Genomic DNA, 11,252 nt, shown 5'->3' with positions numbered 1-11,252 from the left:
AATTAGTTAATGACATACATATATATATTTTCAACAGTGCTCGTGCTTTGATTTAATTATGACTCAATGGTATTGGACTAAGAGTGAGTTAAGAAACTTTGTCATTATTAACAAACCTTGTTTTCGTGTGCGTTTGTCTAATGTTGTTTCGGAGTTTCGGGTGAAAAATAATGAAAGAACAAAATCAAGAAAAAAATTGGATGATACGGTGTGAATAGTAAGAAATTTTATGTTTTTAATGGCATTTTAATAAGTTTATGACCAATATTTATCACAATGCATTGGTTCATGTTTAGCCATGGTCTCTAAAGGCTAGTAGCCGTCCGTGATTTACCTGCTCCGTGTTGGCCCTGAGACGGGTTGGCGAGGGCGCTAGGGGTGAGCGTATTTGTTTTTTTGTCACCATGTTTAGCCATGGCCACATGCTTATGTTGGTCCTTATGTATTATGGAATGTTGGGCAAGGAGTACTATGAGTGTGCCTCGAGCCAAATCGAGTACAATAATGCTTTGTTACGTTGGACAATATCAAGTTCGATCAATTTTCAAAATACAGTGTTGTCGTTTTTTTAGCTAGTACAAATTATCTAATCTTTCGGGCTGACTAATTATGAGGATGACAAGTCTTATGAAAATTTTCCACTGATCATCAAAAATAATATGAAAGTACTCACAACGGACGACCCAATAATCGAATATCCTATGTTTATCATCGCTATATATATATATATGTGGTGTAGTAGTAAAGTACTCCGGACAAATAATATTTAAATTCTAAATGTGATAAATATGCTGAAAGTAATATGCATAAATTGTGATCTAAATTTTCTTGGTAGATCGAACCAAGAGAGAAGATCCTCTTCTCTAGAATTAACACTTGATTATTATAAAAACATAAAAATTTGAATCACACAAGAAAAAGGAATGCAATAAAAAAACTTTATTTTCAGAATGTCATGCACGACCATTCTGAATTATCAATATTTTACCCGCACCAAGTATTGTAAATAATGCGAAAAAATATACTCAACGAGATTTATAAATGATAATTAAGTTAAAAGATAATTTCCAATTCTAAATTCATCATCTCTTACAATTTACTTTCGTAATGTATGGAACAACCATATAATTGGACAATTGTTACATTAATGAAATTAAAGAAGCCATTGCAAGCAGTTGTCATGTTTGCATCATCGACCAAGGCAAAGATATCCCTTGTGGAAAAAATTCATATTCTACTGAGTGAAAATTGCAGTTTAACAGAATTAAAAATAACATGAACAATTTTAGGATTATTTTAGTTTTGGACACACTGCTGATTTTTATAAAAAAAATTAGCAATTTGTGCTGGATATAAATAGTAGCACAGTCACAATTTATATATGTTGCACAAAAGTAGAGCCCTAAATAAGTCCAATCAAGCTAAATTTCAGGATGTTCAAACTTATGAAATATGGTAATTGAGTCAAGTTAAATTGAACTTAAAATAAATTCAATTATTGAAATGATTGTTCAAACTCCACTTGATTTTATTTTACAGATTTAAGCTTGATTATTTAGATATTATGAAATTTCAATTCAATATTATTTGATTGTTTTAAATTTTTATTTTTTATTGATTATTTATCTTGATAATACAAATTTATTTCTTGATTTTAAAATTTTCTTTTTTTGTTTATGATGTTTATAAGAGTTTTATTTGTTAGTACAATCGACCTCGAGTTAAGGTTGACTAGGTTGACCAAACTCGAGTTGGCTCGAACTTGGATTTTGATGTTTGATCAATATGTGAGAGAGTAGTCAGATAGGTCAAGATTAATCGGATACTTGATGATGTTGGAAGTTCAACAAGAAGTTGGCAAAAGGAAAGTCCAAGTGGAGCATAGAGGACCAGACACTTAGTGATCGGAAGTGCGACGGAAAGTTGGCAAGGAAAAAATCCAAGTGGATCATGGCAGACTAGGCACTTGTGAATTGGAAGTCCAACAGAAAGTTGGTAAGAGGAAAGTCCAAGTGGGTCATGGAGGACCATACACTTGGTGATCGGAAGTCCAATGGGAAATTGGCAAGAGTAAAGTTCAAGTGGGTTATAGAGAACCAGACACTTGGTGATCAGAAGTCTAACGAGAAGTTAGCAAGGGAAAAGTTTGAGTGAGTCATGGGCAACCAAACACTTGACAATCGGAAGTCCAACGGGAAGTTGACAAGAGAAAAATTCAAGTGGGTTACGAAGAACCAAACACTTGATGATTAAAAGTCTAACAGGGAATTTACCTGAGACGGTAAGTCAGAGTGAGTCATGGAGGATCGAACACTTGGCACGAGATGAAAAGTTTAAGTGGGTCAAACATTGACCGGACACATGGTGAATAAGCCCTGACAGATCAAAATTGACAGGATGCTAGGCAACGGGAAGTCCCAACAAGTTATGGATATTACTTTAGAGTTAGGCAAAAGAACCCTAAACTTGGATTTATAATTTAGGATTGGGCAATCGATTAGTATAATCGATTAGTATAATCCATTGGCCCAAAATAATCGGTTAAGTCCATCAATTAAGAGCTTATTTTGGGAGCACAGTAGGGTCAATTCAGCCATGTTAATCGATTGGGCTAATTGATTGACAATGCATTCTCAAGAGAACAGAAGGCTTCAGAATCAATTGAGGCAATCGATTGGAAGTCAACAATCAATTAGTATGACTCACCAATCGATTGGTCAGATGAAAAGAGCCTTTTTGTATGTTTGAATGATTGAATTTGATGTGACAATTAATTGAGAGTAAAGTTAATCAATTGAAAGGCATTTGTTATCGCGAAAGAAATCCTAGAAAATGAGTTTCGTGAAGTTTTAAAGCATCTTGCTCTTGAGGGTTTGGGGCAAAAGTGTTGCTACATTTCCTACCACCAAGAGGCAATGTAAATCAAGAAAAGAGCATGCAAAGTAAATTTATTCATTGTAAAATCGTTTTCAATTTATTTTGTAATCTTGTTTGCATTTATTGTTATGTTCTTGTAAGAATAAGTTTGTACGAGACTTCTCCATCTCTAGAAATATTTTGAGAATGAGAGTATTCATAGTGAACGTGATAACTGATGTGGACCCTTGGATTAATTATCTCAAGAAGATGGATACCAAGTAAAATCTAAGTGTAGTACATGTGGAGTCAAGTTTAAATCCAAGTTTTCGCTACATGAAATGGATAAATCTGTAAGTACACGAAAATATCATCAAGTAATAAAAAATATCTAACCCACAAAGACTGATGGTCTAATATTAGCTTTCTAAACAAATTTAACTATCTAGACTAATCATGGATATTGAGTGTCAAGAACTAGAAAATCCAATGAAGAGAGTGAGGGAAGAGATTCGATCAAGAAGAAAGAAAAGGAAAGCAAAGAGATCTAGATGGATTTGATTGGTGAAGACAATTCTAGAATTTTATTTCCATCATAATGTTAGTAAACACCTGATCTATGTTTGGATGCACTATCCTCAATGATGGCTCATATAGATAGACTATCGTATGGTATTCAATATAAACTTTTGAAACTACACCGGTGTATCAACTCTAATTCATTATTTACTTTCAAAGAAGCTAAGCTTAGGGGTCACTTTTATATGGTGACCTTATCACGAGATCTCACTATCCTCTAGTAACTCTCTCCTACTATGTGATGATGAATTGGAATTAATCTATTAAGATCAATGACAGCCTACACTCCTCGTGACATACCAATCTATTTTCGTAGCCGACCCTCCATGTCTCAGATTTTTATGGGCCAGATGATTGAGTTCTCCTTTCCGTTCATCCTCAAATCCTTATAGGATGTGAATTTTGTGCTTTTGGCATCAAGATCATATTTATGGTAGATCCAGACCATAAATCAATATTTCATTGAATAAGAATAATCAAACATTCATAGATCAAATCAAAGGTGTTCATAACAAAGGGCTAATCCCTAGTCCTAGAATTCAGAATCTACTCCATATAAATGGAGTTACAACTAGAAATCTTTCTTCGAATGATTATGAACAAGTTCAAATTCAGAAATTCAAAAAACAAACAAAGAAATCTTAGTCTTTTTGCAAGATCATTCCTTCGGATGCTCCCGATCTCAAGTCCAAGTGTTGATGGCGTCAAATCACCTCCAGATTGTCTTCTCAGGACACCTTGGAGACCTTGAGCGACTCAACTTGGCATCCCCTCTCAAGGAGATGAGATCAATCTTTTAAAAGAAAAGGGCGAGTGCCCGACACGAGGCATGCCAGCCAGCATGGGCACTCGTGTCGATCGCAGCGATTGCACAGGGGAGTTGGTTATGGGTCGTACCGACAGGCATGGGTGCCCTTGGTAGGTTCTACGAATGGGGCATGCACACTCTAGACTGGTTCGCCAAACGAAGCACGTCCCATGCCATAGGCATGAGCTCAAATGTTGGTCTTCAATTCTCCGTTTTCACTACTTTTTGTGCCCTATCAAAAGAAATACATGAGAATTGTCACGCCCCCAGAGAAGTCTCTACCGAAAAATTTCGACAGCATCTCCCCTGTACCGGTGACAATCTGAAGCAATAAATACATGCATACTCAACATATAAACATAATTCATAGCCCACACGGCTGGATATAAGCACACATATATATAATAGAAACAACATAACCACGCAATTAATATACGCAGCCTACCCGGCTGGACATAAATGAATAAAACAACCACAAGATCACAAAAGCAAAACACCACGAATCAAACTCCAAACACAGACCAATTCATACAATACTAAAATCGTTGTATACTAAAAATATAAGTAAAGCGGAAACAAAACCGATATAACGCAGGACCCAGGACTGACAATCGACATCTCTCCAAGCATCCAGGAATCATCTACTGCTACCTTGTGAAAGAAAAATCAATTTGCGAGGGGGTGAGTATTGGAACTCAGCGGGTAAAGGTAAGATAGTGCATGAACAAAAATAAACAAATGAAGAATGCCAAAAGGAATATAGTCTCATAAGGGGAGTAGCAGATACTAAAATAAAATCATAATAAATATTCATACATGAAATCATATCCTAGGCTAGTAATAGAAGAACAGAAGTAGTACTAATCTGCTACAATACTGCTCACGGCTACAAAGGTAATAAGCAAGGTATATACAAATTTCCAATGAATAAACCAATGTCTAAACATCTACAATGAGAGTACATCTCAACGTAAGTAAGCATATCAGCATATGTGAACAACAGCAGTAAGTCAACAATAACAGCATATGTAAACAACAGCAGCCAACAAGTATAATAACAGCGTATGCACGGATGGTCACCCCACTCACCTCTCTGCACCATGACCCCTATATGGTCGAGAGGTCGGATCGATGACAACTGTACCACCCAAAGGCCGCCACTACTCTCGAGTGACCGGATGGACAGATGCTGAGTAGCTAACTAGCTACACAGCGAAGGGGGTCCCTGCTGCTCGCAACTCCAGCTACCACTACCCACGAGTGGCCGAGTGTGGTACGACAGGACAAGCGACATCAACTCCAGCTACCACTCTCTCGAGTGGCCGAGGATGCGGCTCTGGTCAACGACTCTCTCGACCGCAAGGGAGAATTGGTTGTTGACATGCATGCCATGATATGATGCATCAAATGCAATAGTCATCATACAAATATAAGTAGAAATTAGGTATGCTAAATGAAGCCAGCATGCTCAGTACAATATATAAACAAACAACAGTCATCATACCACTATAAACAAAAATTAGGTATGCTACATGAAGCTAGCATGCTCAATATAGTACATAAACAACAATCAAAGCATACAACCATGGTATCTAGTATCTGCTATCTATTATGAACAACAATGAGAGACTGTATAGATATGAAAACGAGTTTCTCAAAGATCGCATGGAGGTATCAAGCGCAGGAAAATAAGAGTGGAGTCAAGGTAAAAATAGTTTCTTATCCAAAATAGTTCATGCACCAAGGTCAAAATACTAAAAGAAACAAAGCAAGAAGTATCCGCCTTTATACGTAGATCATGCCAAGTAGTTTCACATCGAGACGCTCGTCCTGAACACAAATCCTGCAATTACATAGTGTATGATATAACTAATCAAGTATGAACTAGTTAGGTAAATTAATCATGAACCAAAATAGCTAACTGAACCCTAATCTGATTAGAAGTCTATACATTAATTCCATTTCAATCATTAACCCCAAATCTGATAGTTAACTATTAATCAAAATGTGTATCATTGAAACACATAGCAATCTATCCAAACCACTCCATTTAAATCAACAAAATCCGGAACAAACTCACAGCGAAAACAACACAACCCCAAACATTAATTCCATTCGATCCCACAAAAGAAACCATTCCAATGACCGAACGCTTTACCACCATCTTCAAATCCCAATCAATACCGAAACCTAGTTCCTAGTTCACAGCAACACATGGCAGCAATTTCCACAACTCATCCGAAAGCAAAATCGATCAGCAACAAAGAGAAAGAAAGCTGCACAATGGTAGTGCTGGAAATTGAACACCCAGCGACTACAACACTCAAATCCGGTACAATGAAAGCAAATCCCATTCCAATGAAAACTTGCGACCCATAAAATCGATTATAATTTCTCTAAACAGAGTAGTAACTAAAACGAGCAACCCACACTGAAATCAGAAACATTCTCTAAATCCCTATGCTGTGCTACCAAAGAAAACACACTTCCATATCTATTAGAGGAGAAATTACTTGCCTTTCTCCTTTTAATGTCGCTGGCAAGAGCTTCAGCCCACCGGATGATGCGCCAACGGTGAAGGGTAGCTGCGGAAGATTCACAACTGGTGGTAATGTTCACTGAGGAAATTTCTAGCGTGGCGATAGTAATGACGAACCGAGGCGGTTGGCGGCCGACGTCGGATGGCTGGCATCGAGCCATGGTGGTCGACGATCGGGAGAAGGAAATTGCTAGTGGAGCTCGGGAGAGAAGAGGAGGTGGCGATGTCGAGCAGAATCGCGTGAAGTGCGTCGGGCATCGACGTGATCAGCGATTGTGGCTCGACGGTTGGGGTGCCCGCATGAGGACAAGGGAGATCGCTGGCTGCTGTGGTGCTCTCGCGCGAGGAAAGAAGGAGACCAACGGCTATGGCTCAGCGGAGGAGAGGAGAGTCGGCGGTGGATTTGGGGAGAAGAGGTTCGGCGCGGGTGGAGAAGGGAAGGGATCAGCGAGAGAAGAAGAGAAAAGGGAAATTAGGGGAAATAAACTTAGGTATTGGTTTTATAACTCAGGTTAATAGAATTAATCAACTCCCAAATTTGGGTATTCCAAACAGACCTTTTCCAAAGTCTATAATTTTATCCCCTCCAAAATACGTCTTATGGGCTCCGATTAAATCCCCGAAAATTTATAAAAATTTCTAAAAATTCTGTTAAAATTATTTCTCCAATAACACATAATATTTAATTATTATCTGAGCGCCGTATTTTACAAGAATAGTCCTCCGAAATAGGAAAATATCAAAATAAAGCACAAAAAGAAGATAACATGAAATATCTTAATATAAAATGGGAGAAGACATGCGTCAAACATGATAAAAACCCTATATAAAATACACACATCAAAATCTCCCAGAATAATCCTTTGCCTGTTGATGTAGACCATATTGCTTATCACGTGGTACTTTAAATTAATTAATAACGAACCCCCATTTTAAATTGAGAAAAGAGATGTAGTATAGGTCTCAAGTCGTATTTTTCCAAGTGAACTAGTTAATGTGTGAATGATGTAGATGTAAAATTCTTTTTGGAGTTTTAATCTATAAAAAATAAAAGTTTATGATTTGAGATTAAAGACCTAGAGTATTAAATGAAATGCAACTAAATGAAAGGAAATGAAATGCGACTAGCAAACAGGAATTTAAAGCTAATCAAAATTTCCACTACTTGAGATCAAATGGATTCTAATTGCCAATGTAAAGTTAGAACTTGTTTAGACCATTCATGAATCTACTTACCTAAAGATTACAATGTGAACAACTTCTTGACAAAATCAAAACTAACCTAAGCTCAAAATCTCATAATCTGACCAACCAGAAACAAGGCAAATTTTATTAATGCTAGGATACGAATTCTACTAATTAAAGTCTAACAACAATTTAATTTAAGTAACTAAAATTCAGAAACAAAGGAGAAGAACCTCCATTGTCATGTTTGAAGAATAAGAGGAATGAATCTTGGGAGAAAATTTTTAATATGTACCAAAGGAGAAAAATGTAAGGTTTAAGTTAAGAAACCCTCATTCATGCTTTGACATGAGAAGAATAAAGTTGGGTAAATGAATTAGCTAACTTAAATATATTGTCAAACATCAAAAAAGAAAAATTATTGATGCAATATATTGGTGCAATCAACTTCCAATGTTTTGATATTTGATAATGTACCTAAGTCTGATCAGTTTGACCATGGGTTGATCTAAATAAGACTTGATGTTTGGAAGAGAGAGGTCTAGTCAGGACTAAATGACTAACAAGGAAAAGTCCTAACTAAAGGTTAGGTAAGGGTAAGTCCTAACTGAAGGTTAGGTGGGTGAGAAGTCTACTAAGTAACTAGTCCTAACCTAGGCAAGGGGAAGTCCTGGTGAGTGAAACCAGGCAATGGAAACCTTACTGAGTGAAGCTAGGCCTTAGTGAGTAAAGCTAGGTGGTGGAAGTCTTGTTGAGTGAAGCTCGACAGTGGAGGTCTTAGTGAGTGAAGTTAGACCTCAGTGAGTGAAGATAGATGGTGAAAATCCTAGTGAGTGAAGCTAGACAATGAAAACCCTAGTAGGTTAGATAGATTTACAAGAGTGCAACTTGATTCTAAGGGATTAAACTTAGGGTGAATCGGACTTAACTTGAGTCAAATCAGACCCAAACCGGTTCAGTAGACTGAACCAACAGTTTGGTAGACCGACTGGGTTTGATCTGAATTGCTGAGATGATGTGGTAAAATATCTGGTTCATCTTTATGATTTGGATGAGGATAAGGACAAGTCAGATGATGTTGATAGAGATAAGACTTGATCCAGATATGAGTTCATCCAGATAAGAATTGATCCAGATAAGGATATGATCAAACTCTATAAAAGAAGATGAAGACTCTACATTCAAGATAACTTCTTCAATTCTACTCTCCATCTCTGCACTCAGAAAACTACGCTACGAAGCTTTGTGACAGGGGAAGCTCCAAGGGGTGCACTACGCTCAGGACTTCCGGATCAACAATCATCTTTTATTTGGTTTATTTATTACAAGTTGTACTTCATTTATTATTATTTATGCTTGTATCTCAAACTATAAGATGAGTTTCTCCACCTCTGGATAGTTCCGGAAAGGATACTGTTGGTGCAATATGCACTAATCATCTAACTCATATTTTAATGAATGACAAATGAACTAAAGTTAGAGTATTTTGTGGTTTAATTTCTTTACCAAGTGTACAGGAGTTGACGAGTCTGAAGGATCTAACATCAGGCTGAAATCCAGCCAGGTCCGTGAGACCCGATAATTGGTGGGAAGACCAAATAGGTCTGCAGGACCCGATATCTGGCAAGAAGTCTGGTTGGGTCTGCGGGATCTAACAACTGGCCGAAGTCCAGTTGGGTCCACGAGACCTGACAACTGGCGGGAAGACCTGGTGGGTTAAAGGCAAGTCAAGCGACTGCAGTTGGTAAGTAAGAGGTAAGCAACTGGAGAAGAGATCCAGTGAGGACGTGTTCCCGGTTGAGGGAAATATAAGCGTTGGTCCAATTTAGATATATTTGAGAAACCTAAGTTGAGACCTTGACTAGATCTTGGTCTCAAAGAGATAGTATCTAATTACTACTTTTATCTTATTAATGTTGTGCTAACTCTATTTTACAGGATAAATATATTTTTATTTGCGTAGACTAACTCTTTTTTGTAGGAAGGAGAAGTGCGAAAAAGGGGGGGTCCAGGAGCCCGAAATTGGTCAAGGCACCCGTACCAGAAAAGTTATCCAGGAGCTGAGTTAGAGCGCATTGATTGGTCAAACGCACGTCAACGGTACAGGCCCCCGAAGGGGGTCTAGGCACCTAGAGGTGGATAAAACTTAGCGGATGAAGTTTCAATGAGAAGTTGCCACGTCTTCATGGTTCAAGGGTCCGAAGGGGTTCCAGGAGCCCAGAATGGGCTTATATAAGGGTCTTCGACCAGCAACTTTAGGACATCGTCTGCTACGATTTTCCTTCCTATGCAATGTCTCAAAAAGGCTCTGACGATGGTGTAACGCTCCACCAACGGACATCAGGCTTTACTTAGTTCTCTTTGTTGTCAATTACAGTTTTATTTTCAGTTCTTATACTCAATCTTTATAATCCATTTACGAACTGATAGTGATTGCGCATCGAAAGCTGTCGACGATCACTAGCCTTGGAGTATGAGTCGTCACAGCCTCCGAATCAAGTAAAACTTGACATTGTTAGCATTATTTTTTTTTCCTTTTCCGCTACGTAATTCATTTTAACTCATGATTTTCGAAGAATAATATTCACCCCACTCTAGTGTATTTATGGTCCTACACATACCACTAGTGGGCGGCGCCTCCCGTTATTAGGCCTTGGATGTATTGACCCTAGGAGGTTGGAAACCAAGTAAATCTTGTGAGTATTATTTTCTTTAAGTTTTTATTATATTCCACTGCGACTGCCATTTTGATAGAAAGAACTAACGAAATTGAAACGAAAAGTGACAGATTGATATTCACCCCCCCCCCCTTTATCAACGCCACTGATCCTACACAATCGACCTCGGGTCAAGATTGACCAAGTTGACCAATCTCGGGTTGGTTCAAGCTTGAGTTTCGATGTTTAATCAATATGCGAGAGTGAAGTCAAGTAGGTTAAGGTTGACTAGATAGTTGATGATGTTGGAAGTCCAACAGAAAGTTAGTAAGAGAAAAGTCTAAGTGGGTCATAGAGGATTCAACACTTGGCAATCTGAAGTTCAACGAGAAGTTGGCAAGAAGAAAGTTAAGTAGGTCATGGAGGACCAAACACTTGGTGATCGAAAGTCTAATAAGAAGTTGGCAAGAGGAAAATCCAAGTGGGTCATGGAGGACCAGATATTTGATGATCGAAAGTCCAATGGGAAGTTGATAAGGGATCTAAGTGGGCCATGGAGGATAGACACTTGTCAATCAAAAGTCTAACAGAAAATTGGCAAGAGGAAAGTCAACGTAGATCACGGAGG

This window comes from Zingiber officinale, chromosome 10A (assembly GCF_018446385.1).
Source record: "Zingiber officinale cultivar Zhangliang chromosome 10A, Zo_v1.1, whole genome shotgun sequence".
Taxonomy (NCBI): domain Eukaryota; kingdom Viridiplantae; phylum Streptophyta; class Magnoliopsida; order Zingiberales; family Zingiberaceae; genus Zingiber; species Zingiber officinale.
Note: the sequence above shows the minus strand (reverse complement) of the source record.